Consider the following 25,655-nt stretch of genomic DNA (forward strand, 5'->3'; position numbering starts at 1 on the left):
GGTAGCTGCGGATCATGTTGTCCTTAGTGACGCAGAGGACTCCGGACCGAATGCCTCAGCTAACCTACGCTGCATGGCCTCCCTGATCCTGCAAAGCCTGCGGAAGGATCCTCGTATTCTTCGGATCAAGGAGAGGGACCATTACTGGCTGGCCACTCTCCTTGATCCACGGTACAAGGGTAAGGTTGCCGACCTTATTTTGCCGCCGCAGATGGAGCAGAGGATGAGACATCTCCGGGAGGCATTACAGAAAGGTCTGTGCAACGCGTTCCCAGAGACTGGGAGGTTACAAACTCCTGGTCCTGGATAACGTGTTGCTGAGGCATCGGTCAGAAGGAACGGTGGAGAAGGTGGCCGTCTGACCGATGCGTTCAGACAATTTTTTAGTCCGCACCCCCAAGGTATGATCGGTTCCAGCAACCATCGCCAGCGTCTGATTTACATGGTGCAGGAATACCTAGGGGCAAGGTCAGACTTGGACACCTTTCCCACCGAAAATCCTCTGGCTTACTGGGTCTTGAGGATGGATCACTGGCCAGAGCTTGCACAGTATGCAATTGAGCTACTGGCCTGTCCTGCATCCAGCGTTCTTTTGGAACGCACCTTCAGTGCTGCTGGTGGCTTTGCTACCGATCACAGGGTGCGCCTGTCCACCGAGTCGGTTGATCGACTGACCTTCATAAAGATGAATCAGTCTTGGATCACCCACAGCTACCAAGCACCTGAAGCTGATGTAACCGAATAATTTTTTTTTTAAATATCACATCCCTTCAAGACTGCCTATGCTGATGCTGAGTGACTGTCCTTTTATGTTGATTGTCTATCCTCTTCCTCCTCTGCTGATATGTTGAAAGAACATTTTTGGTTCTGGGTGATGCCACCAGCCCAATTTTTAAGCCCCTGTTTAACAGGGGCGTTTAATTACAATTTTGATGCAATGCTTTGCAGCAGGGCTCATTCCTGCACTACAACTAGAGTACATGGGAGAGGTTGCAGTGTCGTGGTACCAGCACCAGTGCCTAAGGCCCAATTTTTCAGCTCCTGTTTAACAGGGGTGTTTAATTACAATTTTTGATGCAATGCTTTGCAGCAGGGCTCATTCCTGCACTACAACTAGAGTATATGGGAGAGGTTGCAGTGTCGTGGCACCAGTGCCACCAGCCCAATTTTTCAGCCCCTGTTTAACAGGGGTGTTTAATTAAAATTTTTGATGCAATGCTTTGCAGCCAGGCTCATTCCTGCACTACAACTAGAGTATATGGGAGAGGTTGCAGTATCGTGGCACCAGCACCAGTGCCTTAGGCCCAATTTTTCAGCCTCTGTTTAACAGGGGCATGTAATTACAATTCTTGATATAATATTTCACAGCAGGGCCCGTTCCTGTGCCCACCGAGAGTAACTGTGAGGACTTATAGTGTTGTGGCACCAATACCAGCACCACAACCACCAAAGGCCCAATTTTTCTACCACTGTTCAACAATGGCATGTAATTACAATTCTTGATATAATCGTTCACAGCAGGGTGCTCCAGCGCCCACCAAGAGTCACTTTGAGGGCTTACAATGTTGTGGCAACACCAACACCTTGTTCTGCCATTTCTGCAGAGCATATAGGGCAGGCCCCTACTTTCATACATCCAACTTGCAAACGTCTCCTACTTGCAAATGGAAGCAGACAACAGGAAGTGAGATGAAAAAAGACGGACGGCAAAACAAATTATACAGGGGTGATAACCCTTCCCTATGTTTTCCAAAAAGCTTAAAAATAGATTTTTTGACTGGAGCTACACTTTAAAAATGTACCAGTTAAAAATTACAAACAGATTCTACTTAACACAACAAATCCCTGTCTTGTTTGCACCGCCTGTATACTGCTGTTCTGAGTATATAGGGCCTGGGGGCCCCACGTCTTTCCTTTTTTAAATATGGGTACAGGGTTCCCCTTAATATCCGTACAAGACCCAAAGGGGCTGGTAATGGGCAGGGGGGGCTACCCATGCCATTTTTCTCAATGATTTTAATCCATATTGCCGGAACCAGATATTACAGTAAAAACGCAAGCAGTTTGAAATGACTTTTTTTCTGTTAAATGTCATTTTGTGCAGGGACTGTTCTAAACACGGGAATCACGTGGCACTTCACAAGCATACTATAGACACCCCCAGGCACGATATTTAAAGGAATATTTCTTTTTTTCACTTTTATCGTCATTAAAATCAGTGCTCCCGCCAAAACGGCCATTTTTAAAAACATTTTAGGCATTGACACATGTCCCCTGGGGCAGAAGCCAGGTCCTCAAACCCTTTTTAGGACAGTATCTTGCATATTAGCCATTAAAATTAGCACTTTTTATTTCGAACGTTCGAGTCCCATAGACTTCAATGGGGTTCTAATGTTCGTACGAATTTGCGGTCCGTTCGAAAGTTCTGATGCGAACCGAACCGGGGGGTGTTCAGCTCATCCCTAGTAGGCACCATTAAATGGGAAGCCGATCAGTCACAGCTCAAGGAATCCTTAGTAACTTCTGGAGGAACCCATATTGAGAAAGGCTGGTCTAAATGGTAGCTTGAACTGTACACAACTGCATAGCTTCCAACTGTCCCTGATTTCGAGGGATCGTCCCTGATTTGGAGCAATGTCCCTCTGTCCCTCATTCCTCCCTGTTTGTCCCTCATTTTGGTCTAATCTACATATATGTATAAAAAAGTGCACTTTTTACCTATCAAAAAGTGTTTTCCAGCACTAAATCTTTCATCTGATTCTAAATTGCTGCATTTGTGAATTCCAAAAGCCAATATAAAGGACTAGTAGTGGTAAAAAAAGCAGTTGTGGGTTAACCCAATCTTGTTTTTTTGTACAATTCCCCTTTAAGAGGGTGTGGCCAGGGGTGTGGCCTATACCTGCATTCTTTTGCAGATAGGTGTCCCTCATTCCCATCTCAAAAAGTTGGGAGGTATGCAACTGTACATCGGGAAGAAACCTGTATATACGTATATAACTTTTGAACTTCAGAATGAGGGACAATTGAGGGAGTAAGTAAGCTGCAACGCACGTAATGGCAAAATGTGGGTGTGGGCAAAGTCTTAATGTGGGAAGGGCCCCCTCAGCTCACTCAACATTGCCCCAGCTCTCACTAATGCCCCCCAGCTCTCTCACCAATGGCCCCCAGCTCTCTCACCAATGCTCTCCTCTCTTACTAATGCCCCCCCAGCTCTCTCACCAATTCCACATCCTCTTTTACTAATGCCCCCGTCCCAGCTCTCTCACCAACTCACCCCTCCTCTAGTGCCCCCCCCCCCCCCCCCCAGCTCTCTGAAATGCAGATTAATGTGAATCTCTGTGCTTTTTTAAGCACAGTGCTGCTGACAGCTGCAAGTGTCAGGACTGTAGCGTGGAGCCCAGGAGAAGTTTCACTGGAAAGATAGGAGAAGAGGTGAGGTGGCGATGTCTGAAGTATTCTGAGGGCCCTGACCAATCCCTCAACTTGGATTGGCAGGCCTCCTCAAATACTCAGGGTCAGCCCAGCTTTGGAGGAGTTGTTCGGGTGGAAGATGGAGCGTTAGGTTGTCGTGGCCTTTGAGGGAGCTCCCCAGTCTGGGTTGGGTGACCTTGGGCCTGAGCTCAGGTGCAGACGGACCTTCCTACAATCAACAAAGGTGGCCTGGACAGGAGGTACAGGAGCAAGAAGTGGACAGCAGGAGGATACTGCCAGGCAAGTCTCCAAGAGGAACAACAAGGTGCAGTCAAGAGGGCTGGTGTGTGACACACAGTCAGGAGAACTGGGAGGCACACGTGAGAGGGCTGGGTGCAAGCATTCTGGGATGGGTGCAGAGTCAGAAAGGAGCACTGTGGTGGCACGGGCAAGGGAAAGTGGCAGCTGAAGCCAGGAGGGCTGGCAGGGCCTGAAGAGGTGGTACTGGGATCAGTAGCCACTTGGAACAGCTAGCACTAGGACTACCATTTTTTGCTAACCATATGGGCCCCACGGTCCCTGCGGGCAAAGGACATTTTTTGCTTTGGGCCTGGCTGAGCAGGTGTCAGGCCTGCAATTCAGTGCTAGCTGGTCCTGGGAGGTGTAGTTCTACAAGCAAGTTTATGCTGGAGGTAGAAGAGGAAATGTGTTTATATACCAGCGGTGTATATAGTTTCAGTCCTTCATTTTCTATCTGCAATCAAGTGGGCATTCCATAAGTACCCTATCCTCATCCAAGTTAAATCCCTTAAATAAAAAAAACAAAAGCACAAGGCCTATTTCTTGACTGTTGGATGTCTGGGAATTTGTGTGCCTGGCTTTGCAGGGTGAGAGACTGACCCTACAGGGGTACTGCTACACATATGTGAGTAAATATACTCATCGGAGAAACAGTTTCAAATGTTCTATGCTATCCATATAATCACATGCTCATTACCTACATATAGTTGACTCCATTACATTTTTGGCCAGGGATTTTCTGCTCCAGAAACTGGTCAGGTGAACAAGTGCCATGCTTTTAAAAAATCTTTTGCACTTTTATTACATTTTTTGTTGTGATCAAGACACTGCACAGTAAATGTTGCTGCCGCGCGCCCCCTGGGACGCGCACTTGGGAACATCCGTGACCGCCAGGTCCGGAGGACCCAGCACATCACGGATCATGGTAAACTCCCACTTGTAGCGGCCGTTTACCACGTGATCGCTCCATCAAATATGACATGACGCTGGTTACTCCCTCCCCTCTCTGTACCAATCGGTACAGTTAGCCCTTGTACACACGGTCGAACATTCCGAGGGAAGGTGTCCGATCGAACCATGTTGTCGGATAATCCGACTGTGTGTGGTCTCCATCGGACTGTTTCCGTCTGAGTATCCGACGGACCAAGTTTTCCAACAACAATTTTCCAACAACATGCTCCGATCGGACATAGTCCGATCATGTGTAGCCTACTCCGACGGACAAGGTGCCACGCATGCTCACAATCAAATTCGGACACGGAAGCGCTCGCTCAGGTAAAACTACCGCTCATAAACGATATAGCACATTCGTCACGCTGCAATGTTAAAAATTCTTTCATGAAGCACATTCTCTTGTTCTTTACAATGCTGCAAGAATGAACTTGTTTTGATGCTCATAGTCACACACACTTCTCCCGAACTTATTTCTTTAGTCTTTTTACTCATTTCAGCAATACAATATTTTAAATCGTCACATCTACACAATCTTTTTTTTTTTTTTTGGATGGTTGGTTTTTTTTGTGGTTGTTTTTTTTTATCAACATCTCCTTTTTTTGACAGTTTGCTCATCTTTGCATTTTTTTGGGTGTGTTTTGGGTTTCAACTTACCACAACACCATTATTATGTTTTTTGTATTTTCTTTTTCTTTTTTAATCTACAGGAGGTTGTCTAGTGTTGGTGCCCCTTGTTATTCATTTCACTTTGTATTTTTGAAATGTACCTGCCTGCTCACAAATATACTGTCCTTATTGAAGTAAAACACATACGCAAGTATTTCTTCAAACAAAAAAAAACCTTTATTTAGATGTCAAACAACTAAAGAGGAAGGCAGCGCTTGAGAAACTTGTCAATTTGGCGAAGCCTTTGGCCCCCAGGGCAGACAAGAACTAATTTGAAAATGCTAAATTGGTGGCCTGAGGAGTACATATCTCAGGGAGAGAAGTCTGGTCCAGAAGTCCTAGAGATCAGGAAGAGCAGATGGCATCTATGTCCCCAGGATGTGGTTCTACAAGAGGCTGCATCTTCTGTCAGACCAGACTGAACCCAGGCCATCACTCTCTCGTCTTCCTTGGGCACTTCCCTCCAGGCTTCTTTCCAGGCTGTGGCTGGGCTCCTGTAGTTGTGGCAGGAGGAGGAGAAAGAGGGCGATGGTCGACCTCCCGCCTGCCACTTGCTACAGCCTCCCCCCGGCTGAGGTCTTCCTGTGTATGAAAATGGGATATAGTTTTAGTTTTTTGCTCATCAATCACACCATTTTGTGCTCATGACTGTTGCAAATTGAATGTTACCAAATAGAACAGACTATCATTCTGAGCCCAGCATTTTTCATTCTTGTCCCAAACATTTTTGGTCACTACTGTCTATTGAGATGTAAACCACTTTGTTAAATCACAACTTACTGATCAATAATAACATCTAGTTAACATCATTAAATGTACGACAAGAAATATGTTCAACAATGCTATACCTGTCTCAAACTGGGCCCCTCCACGTGTTGCTGCCTGGAAGGCCCAGGTTGGACGTTGGAAGCCTCAGCTGGGTCAGAAGGAAGCCTTGAAGGAAGACCATAGAGTGGTGGCCTGGGTTCCCCCTGGTCTACCAGAAAATGCAGCCTCTCGAAGTACACCATCCTGGGGTAATAAATGGCATCTGGATCTCCTGATCTCAGGGACTCCAGGTGCTTCTTTCTCTCCCTGGGATATGTACTCTTCATGGCAAAATTTTGGCCATCACATAGGTCATGTCTGCCGTGGGGACCATGATCCCCACCAAAGCAAGAAGTTTCTCCAGCGCTGCCTTCCTCTTTCTTCGGTCATTATAAAATGGGTTGTTCATCTGCCACAGGCAGGGCACTTCCCTGAGCAGTTCAAGGAATAGCCCCATAAAATTGGCGTTTTGGAAGGGATCCATCTTGTCTGCAAGACACAACACAAGACAAACCCTAAAATACTAATAATGCCATGCTAAACCCTCCTAATCTTTTCCCAACATAGGCCTAGATAGAAGCAGTCTAGTCTAGTGATGTACCAAGTTAAAAATTGTACCTTCGTTTGCGCATTCGGTGCGTCAGCTCCTCACTCTGTTCACAGATCGTACCTACGACACACGCGTGTTGCGTTTTATATACAGTGCACATGCGTGAAACTCCGCCCGCCCCTGACGTTCTTTCTAGACTATTCACTGCCCCTTCTCTTTCGGGACAGTGGGGAGAGCACATGGCGGAGACAACGCAGGTGCGCAATCAGAGTTCCACTAATGAGGAAGAGGGCGAGGAAAGCCCGGAGCCTGAAACGTTCCGAACCTGGCGGAGAAGATTTAAGGCCTCAAATATGTATTTTGGAGAGATGTTAGAGATGGTGGATATATTGAAGAGGACCGACTATGATGGGAAGTATGGACCTTACCCAAACTCAAATATCAGAAAGGCCGAGATCATGACTAAAGTTGTGAACAGTCTTCAGAAGAATTTTGGGGTACGACGATCCAAGGATCAACTGAGAAAACGCTGGTCAGACCTGAAACTGAGAGAGCACGATCAGTACAGAAGGATCAAGCGTATTCTTAAAAAAAGGAAGTAGTTGTCGTGTGTTCATATGATTATTCTTGCTTGCATACTGCTCCATGTGCTTTGATTTCATGTTGTACAGTTTAAAATGGCCACTTTCAAGTTCATGTGTTCAATCGTTCGTAATAAACATCGTTCGTTAGCCCACTCCCAAAACAAAGTTTTCACAAATTACACTTCACTAAATTTCTTCACACTGCAGGTAAGTATTCCAGCTTAACAAAGTGTCCAAAATAATGTTCTCACCTTTGAACTCGGCCAAAAAAACACAATTGTACCACACTTCCGAGCAATGTTTCATATTCCTATTTCTGCCCTCTGTGTGCTAAGTATTCCTTTTTTACATTCTCATAGGGGAGAGAAGACTCGGGAAGTCTGAGGACACCAGGGACCCCACACCTCCCAAAGAAAGTGAAATTCCAACACCAGAAGCAGAGGAGCAGGAGGAGGAAGGAGAGATCGTTGAAGTTGGACAAATTGTCACCACAACAGGTGAGTGTCGGAGACCACAGCTTCCAGTAAGCTCATCAATGTATATTGTCATATTTATAATACATGGTGTTTTTTTTTGCTTTTTTTTTATTTTTTAGGTGATGTGGAAGAAGAATCACATTTTACCAGTGAAATTGCCCAGATCCTGATTGGGGAGATAATGGGGTGCAATCGGGATTAAGAAAATATACAGAAAAACATCAATGATGTTCAAAATAAAATGAAGAACATCATTGATGTTTTGGGGAGTCTGAAACAGCCCAAACTAGCTAGGGTTTTTTTTGTGTTTTGAAACAACACATTTTGTATTTTACAAAAAGCCAAAATTTGAAGATGCACACAGTGTGTCAACATGCCCTATCTCCCATCATGGGGGATCAATGTACATGTTTTGTGGAAAGTGGCTGAGATGAAGGGATTGCAGCCCCAAAACATGTACATTGATCCCCCATGATGGGAGATAGCACATGTTGACACACTGTGTGCATCTTCCAAATTTTGCTTTGCCAAGGGTGACACCCCATGTGATGAAGGCAATATCAGCCCAGTTTGTACATACTCATGTCTGATATTGTCTTCACTTTTCAAAGTTGAACTTTGTATGTTCCTGTGTTCTGTATGTTATGCTTTGATACATGCCTGTTTACACAAAAATGCCAAGTTACAAAAAAGTTACCTAAAATAATGTTTTAGATACACCCAATATGTTGGTTTGTTGTAAAACCCTTTTCTAAACGCACATGTGAATGTGCTTTGATTAAAAAGTTAAATTATCAAAAATGTGTGGCTTCCTTTTTCAATGCGCAAAAGCAGTATTTGGAGTAAAATTGTTGTTTTCGGTGACAATGGGTGTTATTTACTAAAGGCAACTCCACTTGCACTCCAAGTGCAGTTTCAGGTGCACTTTTGCAGTGCACTTGTAGTGCATAGTGGATGTGCCTTTAGTAAATAACACCCACAGTGATGTGTACATTTTGCCAATCATGCCATTTTCCTGACCCCACATATTTCTGCCATGGTGCGGAAAATGAGCAAGATTTTGGTCAGTAATGGACTACATACATTAGTTAACAAAAACAAGGTGTGTGTGTAGCAGACCCACAACATAATAAGATTATCTGAAGAAGAGACTGTCCCCTCATCTCGCTCAGAACTTGGGTTTGCACTGTTGTAGAAAAAGGCACAACAACAAAAATAAAAAAATGTACCTAGGAGACACCTAAAACCAAGCCAAGCAGTAAATGAAAGCAAAGATTATTGTAGTTTCAAAAAAAATTTATTACAAAAATGCCTCTCAGACATTGTCTGGCATATCAATGGCCCCCCTACCCACAAAGTACTCCATGTATTGGGTTCGGACCTCGTGGGCGCTTTGGGGGGGCAAGCTTCAAGGGCCGTGAGATTCTCATTTTCTGGCAAGTCTGCATCTGGGCCAACTGAGACCACATAGTTTGCTGAATGTCTTTTCAAGAAATTGTGAAGAGCACAGCAGGCAAGCACTATGTGATTGATTTTATATTCAGCCATGTGGATTGGCGTTATAAAAAGGCGGAACTGGCTGGCCAGTATTCCAAAAGTGTTCTCCAAGACTCTTCTGGCTCTAGCCGGAAATTAAAGATCCTCTGATCCGGGGTGAGGGTCCTCATTGGCAAAGGCTGCATCAGATGGTTTGCCAGGGCAAACGCCTCATCCGCGACGAATACAAACGGGAGTCCTGATTCTTCTCTAGGGGTGGCAAGCCCAGACTGCCACTCTGGAGACGCCAGTAGAATTCCGTCCGTGAGAACACTCCACCATCCGACATCCGGCCATTTTGCCCCACGTCCACATACAAGAAGTCATAGGTCGCAGACACCACCGCCAACATCACGATACTATTAAACCCCTTGTAATTATAATAGTAGGACCCCGAGTTGGGGGGTGGGACGATGCGGACGTGTTTCCCATCAATTGCACCTCCACAATTGGGAAAGTCCCAACTGCTAGCAAAGTGGGAGGCCACAGTCTGCCATTCCTGTGGCGTTGAAGGAAACTGTGGAGTGAAACAAGAAAAAAAAATTGTAATTTTGCACATCAACATTGCAAGCAGATTAGACACCAACATTTTTGGCCAAGATCAGTATAACATTTTGGGAAATTAGTATTTAAAGCCTAAAGTATAAGGTCCCCTTATCAGAGTAATCACCCCCTCCTCCCCATCTGATGGGCCCTTGCCAAAAATGAGGGGGGGGGGATGTTTTGGACAGGTAACCCTCTCCAATTGATTGAGAGCTCAATGCCTAAATAATGTGTGATACTTTTGGCAGCCCCTCCTTACTTACACTATTGGCAGCCCACCGGACAGGTAAGAAGTGTCATAATACAAAAAATAAAACAAAATGGAAGCACATTTTGACATTCTGCTATTACCTATCAAGATAATAATAGGAGAAAAAAAAATATAGCATTTGAAAGTATTGAGGCAGGCCCTTGCACTGCATGCTTTGGTGAATTCTTCCATAAATGTGACAATCAAAAAGGTAGGTAGAGTATGTATTGGGTTTGGTAAAGTCAGCAGATTGCTATCAGCTGACCTAGCAGTTGGGGGGAGGGGGGTTCCTAATGAGTTTGGCCCAACCAAAAAAAAAATGTCACTCTGCATGAATTGAAGCACACACATAACATTTGTAGACATTTTAGGGGGTTTTTAGGGGAAAACAATACTATGGAGCTGACAAAAGACATTGCTAAGTGACTAGACTATAGGTTTATGGGCCCAGAAGAGCATGGTGGGGAAGTTAGTGAAGGCAAATATGCATTAAGGACAAAAAAAGGAACTTGAAAAGCTTCCAGCCTGCATGAGGACAAAGGGGCAGAGCATATGAATTAGAGCATATTGCAATCATGGTAATTAGGGAATGAGGAAAGAAATCCAAGACATTAGCAATCATGAAATACATAGAATGTGATGTTAAAGGAGAAAACTTACCTTCATATAGTCCTTCTGCAGGACCTAAATGATGGCAGAACAGGTCTCTGGAATAATGATCCCCAGAGCCTGGGGGGAGATGCCTGTAGAGAACTTGAGGTCCTGAAGGCTTCACCCTGTTGCCAAGTAGCGCAATGTGGCGATGAGCCTCTGCTCCGGAGTGATGGTTTGCCGCATGCAGGTATCCTGCCTGGTGATATAAGGGGACAGCAAAGCCAGCAGACGGTGAAAAACGGGGTCCATCATCCGGAGATAATTCCTGAAATCATCAGGATTATTCTCCTGGATCTCACGGGGCAAAGGTATGTGCGAGAACTGGCCACGCTGGTGCAACCAATTCTTGGTCCACAAACGCCTCCTCGCCCTGTTCATGGACCGGGCTTGTGTGAAAGCTAAAAGCCCAACACCAAGCCCCTTCACAGCACAAACTCTACGATGAGTACGTACGCGAAACATGGTTTAAAACGGTCGGCTGGTCAGAATGGACAACAGAAAGCGCTGATAAACAGCAATGCCTGAGAGAACGACCTGAAAAGCAGAAGCAAGCAGACAATAAGCAATGCAAATCAAAGAGTACTATACCAAGATATAGTCCACAATGAGAAACAAATGCTTACTGACTGCACGCACTGATAATCAGATACACAAGACAAGCACAAACTGAAGAGCAGTACCGAACTGAAGCACAAATCTGAAAAGCGCGAATGGTCTCTCACCAAACTTCTACTAACACGCGATAAACACGAGATCAGCAGAAGGAGCCCAAAGGGTGCCGGACGTGGTGCTGAACTTCCTTTTTTTAGTCCCGTCGTACGGGGCGTACATCACTGCGTTCTTGGCAACCAGAACTTCCGTCAACTTAGTCCAACTGTGTGTATGCAACACCACTTCCAGACCTCTTCCGGACTAAATCTGTCGGAATTAATCCGACGGATTTGGTTGCCGGAATGTCCGACCGTGTGTACGGGGGCTTAGAGGGGAGAGGGGGAGAGATTGCAGCAGTGCTGTGGGCACAGTGACACAGTGACAATAATCTGCAGTACTCTGCCCATACTCTGCAACACTGTGCAATACTCTGCAACATTGTGCAATACTCTGCCAATACTCTGCAACACTGTGCAATACTCTGCCAATACTCTGCAATACTCTGTAATAACCGGCCAATACTCTGCCAATACTTGCCAATACTCTGCCAATACTCGCCAATAAATTTAAAAAGAAAAAATAATTTTTTTTTTTTACCAATTTTTTTTGTCTTTTTTGATTAACAGCGCAAAAAATAAAAAGTCCAGCGGTGATTAAATACCACCAAAAGAAGGCTCTATTAGTGTGAAAAAAAGGACAAAAATGTCATTTGGGTACAGTGTTGCATGACTGAGTAATTGTCATTCAAAGTGTGAGAGCACCAAAAGCTGAAAATTAGTCTGGTTAGGAAGGAGGTTTAAGTGCCCAGTTGTCAAGTGGTTAATGTCTGTCTCCTGTCACATAATGTATGCGGTGAATGCAGTGAATGCATTTATATATAGATATATATGCCTAATAGGACAGAATTTGACCTTTGATGTATTGGTAACCATAGTGCAAGGCTGTATATATCAAGGATAGATACATGAATATACTACATACATTCTTTTAGAAAAAAATTTAATAAATAAAAATAAATAATAATATTTTAAATGTTTTAAAGCTATAGGTCAACTTCACTTTTGTGGGGAAAAATATCAAATAAGAACAAAAATAATATAGCATATACAATTTCTACACAGTCCACATTGTAATTGAATGTTATTCAAAGTTATCTTTCCTTTTTAATCTGCAGCTCTGTCATTTTATGCAAAATTCAATGCAGTATGGCAGCCTGGGGGTGTTCCGTACAACACTGGTGTAGAGAACACCCGAGAATTTGAATTTCCTGCTTGCGTTATTGGCTCATTGATTTTCCCAGAAATCTGATTTTAGGCATCCCCTGCAACAAAATTAAATTTTTTGATTTTTGGTGAGATACTTCCAAATGGTTAATCACTTCTAAAGGGACTCTGCGTTTTCCTCATTAGGACACTGCAAGTGTTTAACTGATTAACCATGAAAAACAAACTCCCATTCAGATTTACTCTGAATATTGTCATAAACAAACAAACAGCATTTTCTTCAGAGCAGAAACAGATAGGAATCTGCAACAATATTTGTTAAAATCCTTGCAATGTACAGTACTGTTAACACGTTTTGGACAGGTGTGAAGAAATGTTGTAAAGTAAGAATGCTTTAAAAAATATATATTTAAATGTTTATGTAGCACCCTCTAGTTAGGGAGGTGCTAGAGTCAGGATTTTCTGGCAGAGTAGGAAAGGCAGGTCTAGCTGGTGGCTAGGCCTGTTTGTTTTCATTCTGGGCTGGGAGTGGCTCAGGGCAGCAGCTGGTGACTCACAGACAGCATCACTGTCCCCTCCCTTTTCCCCTCCCTTTTCTTTCTCAAAGGTCCTGGAAGGAGAGGAGGAGAGGTGGAGCTGCCTGGGGTATTCTGGGAAGCCTTGACCAATCCCCAACTTGGATTGCCAAGGGGAAGGCCTCCTTAAATACCTGGGGTCAGCCCAGCTGTGGAGGAGTTGTCGGGTGGAAGAGCTGGAGTAAGAGAGTGTGGAGGCTGTCAGGGCCCACGGGGAGCTCCCCAGTCTGGGGGGGGGTGACCATGGGCCAGGGCTCTGGTGACGAGAGGCACATGGAAGCTAGGGTTGCCACCTGTCCAGGATTTACCTGGACAGTCTGGGTTTTGAATCATGTGTCCGGGTTTCAGTCCACCTGAAACCCGGGCACATTATTTAGACTGGTCTGTGGCTCCCTAAGTAACCAAGATAGTCACACACAAATCTGTTGCTATGCTGCGGGCAGCTGTCTGGGAGCAGGTTCGGCATCACTGGGGGACAGGGCAATTTGGTCACACCCACATTTTGGTGCAGCACACTATGTGCATTGCATTACTAAATGTTCGTGTTTGGCTTAAACAAAAGGAGGCAACCCTACCCATACACGCATGGACATCTGCAGGTAGGGGCAAGGGGGGGGCGAGTAACCCCCCTGGAATCAGCAAGGGTCTGCCATTGGTTGTATCTGCAGTTGTGCTGGGCTCTCTGTGTTTGTGCGAGTTGGCTCCAAGCTGCTGCAGATCTGTGTCATTGAGCTTACAGAGCACTTTACTGCCACCTCTGGCTGCTTCCTGTATGTCTGCCCCTTGTGTTTGCTGCCTTGTATCATCTTTCCTGTCCTGTATACAGCTATATACACCCATCTTCCTTCCTGTATTCCTGACTGCAGATATACATCATCTGTCCTGTATATTTAGCTGTATACAGGACAGATGATGTATATCTGCAGGCAGTGATGATGGAGGAAGGTCTGTATATACAGGTAGCTGTATATATATGGTTGCCGCCTCATCCCTTTAAACCCAAACACATATTAATTACACAGGTTCTGTGGCTGATTAAGGTGGTAATTAAACTCGGTGCTTTAACTGAATTTAATTAGCCTCAGAACCTGTGTAATTCGTGTGTGTTCGGGGTTTAAAGGGATGAGGTGGCAACTCTATATGTATATACCCCCTTCCTTCCTGTATATAGAGTGTTCCCTGGCTGTAAACGTGCATATTCTAGCAAGCTTCCCATCCAGCTGTAGGAACCACGCAGTCATGTGATTCAGGTACAGTAGGGATCCATACTAGGAACTGTCGTGAGCACAGATAAAGGAGAAAGGAAAAAAAAACACAACAATCAAAAAGTAAAACAAAGGGGTAGTTGCAAGAATGTACAGGTTCGGGCTGAGCTCCTGGGTCGTGATCATGCGACTCTTTCAGGTGGGGCTCGTTGCTCCAGCCAAGAAATAACATCCTCCGGATCCTCAAAAAATATTGGGCGGCCATCATGTTCCACCCTAAAGGCGAGCGGGGAAAAGCATGGAGTATTTGTAGCACTGATCTCTGTGCTTGGCCTCCATAAAGGTTTGTCGGCGGCGTTGTATCTCTGCTGAAAAGTCCGGGAAAATGGCCACTTTAACATTACCCACTGGAATATTACCCTTCTCTCTAGCCATTCTCAGTGCTGCATCCCGGTGTTTATAGTTGAGAAGTTTAGCTATAAAGGTGCGGGGGGGGGGGGGGGGGTCTGGCTGGCATGCGGTGCGCCCCCGCTCCACTGCAAACATGGGGAGAAGGATTCCCGCCCATAGGCAGTAATAAGGAGTTGTTCCAGGAACGTGGTAGTGCCCTTTCGCCTCAGTCCCCTTTGGCAGGCCAATGAAGCGTAAAATGGCATCGTCTCAGCCTGTTCTCCATGTCATCCTGCTTAGCCTGGAGTTGGCGGATCTGTTGTTTCATGCGGTCGGAGGATGACTGCAAGGGGCGGAACAGCGTCCTCCACTATGCTCAGCCTGGTTTCTGTCTCCATCACCCGGTCTCTGAGCTTTTGAAAGTCTTGCCTAATGAGGGAAATATCCATCCAGTGAGGTTCTGCATAAAGTAATTGCTTCCAACAGTCTATCGGTGTCATTTGTAGGTTGTTCAACCTCCCTCACCTTCTGTGAAGTGTCCTCGACCTCCATAGCACTCTTTTCCTGTCTGCGAAATGTATCTAGTTTTGACGCTGCCGCCTTTTGCGATTTTGTTGGTGACATACCTTAAGGGTCTGGGGTGACTCTGCAATCAATGCCAAGCACACGCAGAGTGCTCCTGTAGGCCGCAGGGCCCAAATACAGCGTCGTCTGGTGATTTGGGTGTACCAAGATGGCCGCCAGCTCCAGGAGTAGGCCGAAGCCGGGGACTTTCCTAATTCTGCCGGCCGCCGAGCGGGAGATCGCTGCTCAGCATGGGTTGCCACTAAACCAAGGGCCTCCGGAGGTTAGCTGGGAGATGGTGAAGATGCCCAGGTACCTTTACAGGCGATGTAGTGATCGATTCAGGTGCCACGGGAGTAATTTGCAGGATTAATAGCCGGAGCTCTGATCAGCACATCCTACCCCATGCAGCGTCAGGCCACACCCCCCTCCTTCCTGTATATAGAGATCTTCCTCCATCACCACTGACTGCAGATATACATTATCCATCCTGTATAGTTTTGCCTAAACTGCAGTTCGGCTTGGGTACAATTGTCTAAATTAGATTTCGGCATCAGTCTGACTGGACTATGAGATGTTCAGCCTGGCCACAGGGGGCACTGTCTCTTTTGGCAGGCATGTAAGTATGGTCTGGTTAGGTGCTTAAGTTACTCTCTCTCTGAGCCTGCCCAGTGGGAGTGGCGCTTTCGCTGTGCTTTCTGGGAGAGGGTATTTAAGATGCGGACGTCACGTGGTTCGCGGTTGCGGTCCAGAATGATGTACTGACTTCATGGTCCTGGTCCTCCTGACCAGCCCCCAGGAAGGCTATGACCTGGGGTGCGGATCCACCTGATTTTGATGTCTCGGGGCTAGCTAGCCCGAGGCAAGGAAACTAACAGAAGGATTCTGAGATGGTTGGGTGCCGTCTCCGGTTCGGGAGAGACCCAGTGACTTCAAGCATTCCAGGGGAGGACTCTTCAGAAGAACACCACGTACAGGTTGGTTTCTTAGTAAGAGCCTGGAAGGGCTGAAGTAACCGAGAGAATCCGATCTTGTGGATATCACCAAGCAGGCTGAGAGATCCAGGTATCCTACAAGTGGTTTCAAGCTTAGTTTCCCTACGTGTTCTACAACAACGTCTGTGACAGAGACATTATCTTGTACATTCTACAACAGCATCTGTGGCAGAGACTTGTTCCTGAGTAAGCACCTTGTTAGCTGCTAGGCCTTGTGAGAGAGGGACTGTCCAACCTGAGTGATCATTCAGTTAAGAATGGCTATTCTCTGGATGCGGTCAAAGCAAGTTCTTCAAAATGTTGACACTAAGAGTACCTGAACTTCCTTTCCAACCCTCTGATCCCAATTTAAGAGACTGTTAATTGTCTAAGTTTTGCAAATAAAATCCATTCAAGTGGATCTGTTGTCAGTCTCAAGTTACCGGGCCATTTACCACGGGACGTGCAACGAGGAAAACAGAAGGTAACGGTAAGCCCAAATCTAACCAACAGCTCCTTCGGGGGTTAGTGCTACATCTCATTAAAGAGAACCTGTCTTAAAAATAATATCTCACATAGGAGACTTGTGTCTCCTAGGTGATATACTGTAAAGTTTTAGTGAGAGTTAAAAAAAAAAAAAATACCCAAGTACTTAAACCTTCCCCAAAAATGTTTTGAGCCCCTCCACCCCTTAAATCAGAGCTCCACCCTAAAATGGGACTTCCGCTCAGCGGATTCATAACCCCCCTCCGGTGCCACAATTGGCACCTTTCAGGGGGGAGGGGGGTACAGATACCTGTATAATACAGGTATCTGCACCCACTTCGGGGCATAGCTAGCCGCAGAATAGCCGCAGACAGTTCCCAGAACACAACGGGGACCAGTGAAGATGTGCAACGCAACTCGCGCATGCAGAGTAAGGAACCGGGCAGTGAAGCCGCAACGCTTCACTTCCTAATTCCCTGACCGAGGATGGTGGTGGGGGCAGCCGAGAGACGAGCGATTGCTCGTCATCTGCTGCCGACGTCGTGGGCACCCTGGACAGGTAAGTGTCCATTTATTAAAAGTCAGCAGCTGCAGTATTTGTAGCTGCTGGCTTTTAATATTTTTTTTTTTTACGGTGGAGCTCCGCTTTAACTAATGGGCTTGATAAACCAATGTGCAAATGTCATATGAGATAAAATTGTATCTACTACCATTATACGCTCCAGGGGGTCTCTGCTTTCAGTAAAGATATAATGTTTTGGGGTTTTAACTAATATTCAGGCCTAAAACTATTTTTTAACCACTTCTCGCTCCCACCATATAGCAAAATGATGGCCGGAAAGTGGTACATTTATCCTGACTGGGCGTCATATGATGTCCAGCAGGATAAGCCACCATTATGCCCCTGCCGGGTGCGCAGCGGGGGTATTGTTGGTGTGGTGTATCAGTCTGACACACCCAGGGCCGGGCCTACCATGGGACCCGATGGTACCATTGGTCTAACCCCCTCCCTATAACCCCTGTCTGTGTCTAACCCCCCTACCACCCCTGTCTGTGTCTAACCCCCTCCCTACCACCCCTGTCGGTGTCTAACCCCCTCCCTACCACCTCTGTCTGTGTCTAACCCCCCTACCACCGCCGCCACTTCTGTCTGAACCCCACCACCAATGTTGCATGTAAATCTGACTTTCTGATAAATGTAATTTTGGTTTTAATTGTCATTATATAAAATAATGAATGAATGATTATCAGTGCAGACACGTTGACACCCGTGTCCACCAGGGATGCGCACCCATGAGTACCAGGGATGCCAATCAGTGCCCATTAGACGTGCCAATCAGTGCCCATCAGTAATGCCTGCCAGTGCCTCCTCATCAGAGCTGCCTATCAGAATAGCTCCCAACTGTCCCTGATTTCGAGGGACTGTCCCTGATTTGGAGCAATGTCCCTCTGTCCCTCTTTCCCCCTCACTTGTCCCTCATTTTGGTCTGATCTATATAGATGTATATAAAATGCACTTTTTATCTTTCAAAAAGTGTTTCCCAGTGCTAAACCTCTCATCCAAATTATAAATTGCTTCATTTGTAAATTTTAGAAAGCCAATATAAAGGAATAGTGGTTAAAAAAGTCCCTTGTGGATTTAATTAACCTTTTTTTGGTTAATTATTCTATAAGGGGGCGTGTCCTATGCCTGCATGCATCTGCTAGTAGGTGTCTCTCATTCCCATCTCAAAATGTTGGGAGGTATGCTATCAGTGCCATCTATCAGTGCCCATCAGTACCGCCTATAAGTGCCCATCAGTACCACCTATAAGTGCCCATCAGTGTGGCCTTTCAGTGCCTATCAGTGTCGCCTATCAGTGCCCATCAGTGCCACCTATCAGTGCCCATTAGTGAAGCCTATCAAGGTCCATCAGTGCTGCATATCAGTGCCACCTAACAGTGCCCATCAGTGCCACCTATTAGTGCCTCATCATCAGTGCCTATCAGTGCCACCTCATCAGTGCCTATCAGTGCAGCCTCATCAGTCCCCATCAGTGAAGGAGAAAACTTACTTATTTACAAAATTTTATAACAGAAACAAAGAAAACCTTTTTTTTTTCAAAATGTTTGCTTAGCAAAAAATAAAAATCTCAGCGGTGATCAAATACCACCAAAAGAAAGCTCTATTTTTGGTAACACAAAATTAGTCTGAGTACAGTGTTGCATGACCGTGCAATTGTCATTTAAAATGTGACAGCGCTGAAAGCTGAAAATTGGTAGGAAGGGGGGAAAGTGGCCTGTATTGAAGTGGTTATCCACTTGCCGCCCGCCCACCCTCCGTGAAATGATGGCTGGGCGGTGTGGCTCTCGTTCTGGGTGGGTGGCATATGACAGCTTCCCAGAACGACCGCCCTCGGTGGGTGCGCGAAGGTTGTGGCCACGCAGTGTTGCTAGGACACAGCGTGACCCCGATATTTTTCTCTGCCGCGGCTCTCTTACCTTGTGATTGGCTGTATCCAATCACAGCTGGTCACATGTAAACACGGAGATGCCGGTAATCGGCACTTCTCACCTCACACTGACACACTGAGTGTGGGGAGAGGAGAGCCGAACAGTGGCATCTCCTCACAGAGGACATCTAGGGATGTAATCAAGGCGCTGATCATCAGTTCCCTGATCACAATTAAGTGCCCATCAGTGCCAGCAATGTAGGCCTTCCACTGCCAGCAATCAGTGCCCACCTTTGCCCACAAGTGCCAGCAATCAGTGCCCGCAAGTGCCAAAAATCAGTGCCCACAAATGTCAGAAATCAGTGGCCATTAGTGGTACCAGTCAGTGCTGACTATCAGTCCTGCCCATCAATGCCCATCATTGCTGCCCATCAAGGGACATCAAGGCCACCCATCAGTCCCACCCACCTGTGCCCACCAGTGCCACCTAAATGTGCCCACCAGTGCCGCCTATCAGTGCCCACCAGTGCCACCCATCAGTGCCGCCTATCAGTGCCACATATTAGTGCCACCTATCAGTGCCCATAAGTGCGGCATATTAGTGCCTCCTCATCAGTGCCACCTAATCAGTACCCATAAGTGTCACCTTATCAGTGCCCATCAGTGCAGTCTATTAGTGCCCATCAATTCCACCTCATCAGCGCCCATCAGTGAAGGAGGAAAATTACTTATTTACAAAATTTACTGACAGAAACTAAGAAAATCTTTTTTTTTTCAATTTTTTTTTTTGTTGTTTTTTTTTAGGAAAAAATAAAAAACCCAGAAGTGATTAAATACCACCAAAAGAAAGCTCTAGTTGTGGGAAGAAAATAATAAAAATAAATTCACATGGTTACAGTGTTGCATGACCGTGCAATTGTCATTCAAAGTGTGACAGCGCTCAAAGCTGAAAATTGGCCTGGGCAGGAAGGGGGTAAAGTGCCCGGTATTGAGGTGATTAAACATGTGCAAGAAAAACGCGAAAGCGGCTCTAGCAGCTAAAGAGTTAATACAGCTTTAATTGATTTAAATTACATATACAGAACATACTGATTATATAGCAGCATTTATTATCCCATTTTCTGATGACTGTTACAAGTAAAATCCCTGGTCTTGCCTGGTTGGGATAGTATAGGGTGCTGGAACTTGTAGTCCCATAGCAGTTGGAAAGCTATGGGTTTAAAAATCATACACTGTACACAGTATACACTGTAAAACTATCTCCGGAATAGTTTTTGATACACTGGAATAGAATAAACTACACAAGCTACAATGTTGAAATACAAAAATGATTGAATGAGCCATTAATGTTCTATAACAATAATTGATTGTCATTTGTCATTACAAAGAACTCCACCTATTAAAGCAGCAGCTCCACCACTGGCAGTCTAGTGAACTGCAACCCATATGAACAGCATCCTACAGCAGCAGAAACCATTCTTGCCTGTGTTCCTCCCATCCTTGCCTGCTTTCCTTTCTACAGCTGCTGAGCCCATTGAGGTATAGTAAATCTGCATTAACATCTGAACATTGGTTAGGATCATGCATGCCTCTGCTTTAAGCATATTTGAATGCAAGGGTTAAAAAAAATACTAGGGTGCACAATCATAGAATCTGAAGTGTACAATGGCAGGTTTGCTGCGTAATGCTTTCATTCATTCCCCCATTACAAGGGATGCTATGACGTATATCATGTCCTAGGAGTAGCAGATGGCGTTAGCAAGGTCTGAGCACCCCAGAACTTTGCATGTCTTGGGGGGTGACATCCATAAAACCTCATTGTAGCTTGGTCCTTCTTCTGTAGAGGAGAGCTTCTTTGTTCTCTGCCTAAAGAAGAATGAACTGAGATTTCTGCAAGCATCCTTTGCCCTGCAGTCTCCTGCTGGAGGAGTACCATGTCAACCTTGTTGTGTCTATAATGTTGGATGATGTCACTCTTGTAAAGCCGTATTGTTTATTTACACATCTGTATTAGCGGTGCACCCCATGCACATCTGTTTACATACGTATGCAGGTCTGATTTGGTTGACACCGAGCAGTTGGGATGTACAAACAAGCGACGACGGCATTCAATATAACGAAAAATAATGTCGTTTAGCAATTGCAATATTGATCTATTGATCAGAAACGTAAAAGAGGAAGAAAAAAAATATATATAGATATATTTATGTATGTATGTGTATATATATATATATATGAAAAAACATAAATACAATATAAATCAATTTCGTTAGGGAATAGGTGGATAAGGGCTTTGTTCTCTATAATGATTTAACAGAAATGGTACACAGACCCCGATCATCGGAAAGCATTAAAAAGCAATAAATCATAATATTCATGGTATGGTTCAATCACATGATGATCAGGGACAAGGTGAATGTTACATGACAGTAGAAGCATTGAACACAATGAAGAATCTTAGAAATGTTGTTAGCATGTTAGTAATACATCAGATCTGTCTATTGGAATAGAGAGCAATGAAGTCTGGTGAAGACAATTGGACCATTCAGTCTAGCCACGAGTCATCTGGGTAGTTCTGAATGCCAATGAACTACAAGGCTTAGCATGCCCAGGCAGGTCCTGGAAAGGCCACAAGTTATCTAGCTGTAATGTAGCCCGGTGTTTCTCGACCTTTTTTACCCCAGAGGAATGGCTCTCAGGTCTTATGGAAACCCTCCTAAAATTATTAGACCTACAGCTCATGGTACATTTTAAATTAAAGAATAAAGAATGGGGTTATGTAATAGTCATGAAGTGAAACAAATAGTAATTAATGGCCAGAAAAGAAACACAAACAGGGAAAACTGTAATGACCCCTTACATTGGTGGTCAGTGTAGAAGTGACCCCTTACATTGATGGTCAATGTAGAAGTAACCCCTTACATTGGTAGTCAGTGTAGAAGTGGCCCCTTACATTGATGATCATTGTAGAAGTAACCCCTTACATTGATGGTCATTGTAGAAGTGACCCCTTACATTGATGGTCAATGTAGAAGTAACCCCTTACATTGGTAGTCAGTGTAGAAGTAACCCCTTACATTGGTGGTCAGTGTAGAAGTGACCCCTTACATTGATGATCATTGTAGAAGTGACCCCTTACATTGATGGTCAATGTTGAAGTAACCCCTTACATTGGTGGTCAGTGTAGAAGTAACCCCTTACATTGGTTGTCAGTGTAGAAGTGACCCTTTACATTGATGGTCAATGTAGAAGTAACCCCTTACATTGGTGGTCAGTGTAGAAGTGACCCCTTACATTGATGGTCAATGTAGAAGTAACCCCTTACATTGGTGGTCAGTGTAGAAGTGACCCCTTACATTGATGGTAAATGTAGAAGTAACCCCTTACATTGGTGGTCAGTGTAGAAGTGACCCCTTACATTGATGGTCAATGTAGAAGTAACCCCTTACATTGGTGGTCAGTGTAGAAGTGACCCCTTACATTGATGGTCAATGTAGAAGTAACCCCTTACATTGGTGGTCAGTGTAGAAGTAACCCCTTACATTGGTAGTCAGTGTACCAATGGTGGTCAGTGTAGAAGTGACCCCTTACATTGATAGTCAACGTAGAAGTGGACACCTTTGCATTGGTAGTCAGTGCAGAAGTGACCCCTTACGTTGGTGGTCAATGTAGAAGTGACACCTTACAATGGTGATCAGTGTAGAAATGACCCCTTACGTTGATAACGGAGAAGTGTACACCTCTGTGATCAGTGTAGAAGTGACCCCTTACGTTAGTGGTCAGTGTAGAAGTGACCCTTACATTGGTGATCAGTGTAGAAGTGACCTTTACATTGGTGATCAGTATAGAATTAACCCCTTACATTGCTATAATGTAAAGTAGTGTGTGTACAGCTTGTATAACAGTGTAAATTTGCTGTCCCCCCCAAAATAACTCAACACACTAATGTCTAAACTGCTGGCAACAAAAGTGAGTACACCCCTAAGTGAAAATGTCCAAATTGGGCCCAAAGTGTCAATATTTTGTCTGGCCATAATTATATTTCATCACTGTCTTAACCTTATTGGGCATGGAGTTCACCAGAGCTTCACAGGTTGCCACTGGAGTCCTCTTCCACTCCTCCATGATGACATCACGGAGCTGGTGGATGTTTGAGGATGCCCCACAGATGCTCAATAGGGTATAGGTCTGGAGACATGCTTGGCCAGTCCATCATCTTTACCCTCAGCTTCTTTAGCAAGTCAGTGGTCATTTTGGAGGTGTGTTTGGGGTCATTATCATGTTGGAATACTGCCCTGCGGCCCAGTCTCCAAAGGGAGTGGATCATGCTCTGCTTCAGTAAGTCACAGTACATGTTGGCATTCTTGGTTCCTTCAATGAACTGTAGCTCCCCAGTGCCGGCAGCACTCATGCAGCCCCAGAACATGACACTCCCACCACCATGCTTGACTGTAGGCAAGACACACTTGACATATGACGCTGAGCATGTGCACTCAACTGCTTTGGTCGACCTTGGCAAGACCTGTTTTGAGTGGAACCTGTACTGGTAAACCGCTGTATGGTCTTGGCCACCATGCTGCAGTTCAGTTTCAGGGTCTTGGCAATTTTTCTTATAGCCTAGGCCATCTTTATGTGGAGCAACAATTCTTTTTTTTAGATCCTCAGAGAGTTCTTTGCCATGAGGTGCCACGTTGAACTTCCAGTGACCAGTATGAGAGATTGAGAGGGATAACACACACTGTTTTGCTGTTGGTCACGTGATCCAACATGTCTTCAAGTCACATGAGACAGAAACAAAACACAATGTGATATGCTTTTTGCCAAGTAGATTAGTAATTAGGCAGCCAATTTCATTAAAGTAAATCCTGAAAAATCTGGTTCGCTGATCACTGGATTTGAAGGCCACTGATCTAATATTGTCAACAAATATTTCTAATGCCGCGTACACACGTAGCCGACTATCCGGCGGACTTAGTCCGGCGGACTTCCCACCGGACTGTCCGGCGGACTTTCCGAACGGGCTACTTGCCCACACACGGCACTTTTTCAGCGGACTAATACGGCGTGCTAAGTCCACCGGACTATCCGCCATACTTTTGAAATGAACGGACTCGCCCACACACGCGGAGGAAAGTCCGCTCATTTTGAGCGCGTCTCCAGGTAGGCGGGGCCCGCAAAGGAGACGTCGCTGGCCCCGCCACCTGGTATGGACTTAAAGGGGAACCCCAACGCCGAAAAAATCGGCGTGGGGGTCCCCCCCAGGTCCACATCAGACCCTTGTCCGAGCACGCTATCCGGCCGGCCAGGAAAGGGGGGGACGAGCGAGCGCCCCCCCCCCCTCCTGAGCCGTACCAGGCCGTGTGCCCTCAACATGGGGGGTGCCTTGGGGAAGGGGGGGCCGCGTGGCCCCCCACCCCAAAGCACCTTGTCCCCATGCTGATAAAGACAAGGGCCTCTTCCCAACAACCCTGGCCGTTGGTTGTCGGGGTCTGCGGGCGGGGGGCTTATTGGAATCCGGGAGCCCCCCACCCTATGTGAATGAGTATGGGGTACAATGTACCGCTACCCATTCACCTGTAAAAAAAAGTAAAAAAACACAACACACAAGGGTTAAAATAGTTTATTGCACAGCTCCGGGGGTCTTCTGTCTTCGGGGGTCTTCTTGCCAGACTCCTCCGCTATCTTCTTCTAGCTCTTTTGCTAGCGGAGGAGCCCGGCTTTCTTCCTCGCCGCCGGCCTCTTCTTCCGACTTCGGGGGTCTTGTCCCCCTCTTCGGTTCTTCTGCCGGACCACCGCGCCTTCTTCTAGCTCTTTTACAGGCGGTGGCCCGGTCTTCTGTCGCCGCCGCCATCTTCTGTTCTTCTCTTCTTCTCTTCAGATGTTGCCTCATCGCTCCCTCCACTCTCAATGATGGGGACCGGGCGCACAGCGACTTATATAGGGACATCACCGGATGATGTCCCCGCCCAGTATGATGTCACAGTCCCAGCATCCTCTGGGACATGTCTCCGGGCGGGAAAAGTCAGTTTATTTCAAAGTACGGCGGACTGGCATACGCACAGCCGGATTGTCCGCCGAAATGCAAGTCCGGTGGGAAGATTGGAGTGCAAAACTACTTTCTAAGTCCGCCGTACTTTCGGGTAAAAAAAGTCCGCCGGAGACTACACACGGGGGGATTGTCCGGCGGACTTGAGTTTGCCCGACTTTTCCACCCGATTGTTTGATCGTGTGTACGCAGCATAAATGATAGTTAAAGCTGAACTTCACTCTCTCAATCAACATTGACTATTTTAATACTTTAATTTTATTAATTTAATATTTGAATTTGCTTAATTCATTTTATGCTGCTGCCATTAGTAAATAGATAGGAAAGTATGTAATATTTACTTGTTTTAAACTTTTTTATTTTTTTACATTTCTTTAG

At 45.6% G+C, this 25,655-nt stretch overlaps 1 protein-coding gene across 1 annotated transcript in view; it reads left to right on the forward strand.

Annotated features, from left to right (window-relative positions):
* The first annotated feature begins 20,675 nt into the window (after positions 1-20,675).
* The window catches only part of TP53BP1 (tumor protein p53 binding protein 1), a 170,256-nt gene continuing 165,276 nt past the window's right edge, over positions 20,676-25,655 (forward strand). The window contains exon 1 of the mRNA XM_077474294.1: positions 20,676-20,770. The gene's annotated coding sequence lies outside the window, so the exon portion shown is untranslated. The remainder of the gene's footprint in view (positions 20,771-25,655) is intronic.

Source organism: Lithobates pipiens, unplaced genomic scaffold (assembly GCF_037356315.1).
Source record: "Lithobates pipiens isolate NorthernLeopardFrog02 unplaced genomic scaffold, aLitPip1_a1.2 Scaffold_8, whole genome shotgun sequence".
Taxonomy (NCBI): Eukaryota; Metazoa; Chordata; class Amphibia; order Anura; family Ranidae; genus Lithobates; species Lithobates pipiens.